The sequence below is a fragment of the Siphateles boraxobius genome, unplaced genomic scaffold (assembly GCF_051911475.1).
Source record: "Siphateles boraxobius isolate OS27281-9 unplaced genomic scaffold, OSU_SipBor_1 3, whole genome shotgun sequence".
Classification (NCBI taxonomy): Eukaryota; Metazoa; Chordata; class Actinopteri; order Cypriniformes; family Leuciscidae; genus Siphateles; species Siphateles boraxobius.
Genome location: NW_027508919.1, coordinates 12478977 through 12480480, shown reverse-complemented (window position 1 = coordinate 12480480; position 1504 = coordinate 12478977). Strand labels below are relative to the sequence as shown.

The window sequence follows — 1504 nt, the reverse complement described above, 5'->3', positions numbered from 1 at the left end:
ATAAGTGAAACAAATTGTAAAATATTTTCTCAGCAAAGTACTGTACATTCAGTTTAATGGACGATTCAACCAATCAGGTAGTCCACTACGAGTTGGTGCAGGTCAGTGTACATGCAATTATTTCTAACTATTCATCTACATGGATATTTGACCTTTTAATTCATTAATTCAATTCAAGTATGCGTAGTCTTTATTTTCATTGTTATGATTAAAAGATAATAAGGTTATTACAGTAATAACAATTGTTTTTATAATTATATACATATAAACAAATAAAATGTAGGTTCTAGAAGCATCAAGCTCAGTTGGCATGGAGCCTGTGGGCTTTAAGAGAGGTCTAAACTCTCTTTTGGAAATGGGAATGGACATTGAAGTGATGACTACGGACAGATCCCCATCTATAAGAAAGATTATGAGGGTTGATTATCCACAAATTCATCACGAGTTTGACATCTGGCATGTAGTGAAGGGTATGTACATGTTTTCTTAATTGTTTATATGTTTGTTTACATATAATGTAATTTTTTGTTTCATAATCTCTAAATTAGTACATAAAAAAAGCTTTGAAATAATAGGCATTTTAACAATAACATAAAATATAACAACTATTTGTATGCACTAGGGTTACCACAAAACATAACAAATTGTTGAATAGATAACTGTCGTAATGTTTTTCAGGTTTCTTCAAAAAATTACTGTCAGTTTCCCAAAAAAAAGAAAATATTGACCTTCAGCCATGGATTAAAAGCATATGTAACCATTTGTGGTATGCCTGTGCATCCTGCAGCGGCGACCCCGATGTATGTTATCAATTTTTTTTTGTGGAAAAATCTTATATCGGCAAACACATTACAAAAATTACATTGTAAATTATTTTGAACAGGTGTTGATAGAAAAGTGGAAATCCCTTCTCCATCACATTTGCGGTGAACACCAGTGGGAAGAAAATGGATGGCAACAACGATGTGCCCAGGATGACCTCACTCCTGACCAGCAAAAAAGGAAACGATGGCTACGTAAAGAGTCTCCTGCCTTTCACACACTAACATCTCTTGTTTTACACCAAAATCTCTTGAAGGACAAGAGTCAAATGGCCTTATTCAAGCACACTGGTAAGTTACTGCTAAACAAATATGTATTCAATTTGACAAGTAAATGGAAACACTATAAATTTTAGCCATTTTTTTTCTCTCTTAGGCAGTCTTGAGGTTTACCATTCAGTTCTTCTGAAATACTGTAGAAAGAACCTGCATTTCCACTACTCCTCGATGACAGCACGTACTCAACTTGCTGTCATGGATCACAATGAAAATGTAAACCGTCAACAGGCCACAACCAGATCAGGCAAGTAGTTAGCGTCTCAAAAGTGGGGTGTTTACAACACTAAATGCACAGTTGAATTGTGTGTGTGTATATATATATATATATATATATATATATATATATATAAACACACTAAGAGAAAAATGAACTGGGTAATTTAATTATTCCATAAAATAATAAC

General features: G+C 33.3%; 1 long non-coding RNA gene across 1 annotated transcript; it reads left to right on the top strand.

Annotated features, from left to right (window-relative positions):
- The first annotated feature begins 304 nt into the window (after window positions 1-304).
- LOC143757116 (uncharacterized) lies at window positions 305-1046 on the top strand. Its single transcript, XR_013210412.1, has 3 exons — window positions 305-470; window positions 679-800; window positions 884-1046. It is a non-coding gene; the product is annotated as an uncharacterized LOC143757116 (long non-coding RNA).
- The last annotated feature ends 458 nt before the right edge of the window (window positions 1047-1504 follow it).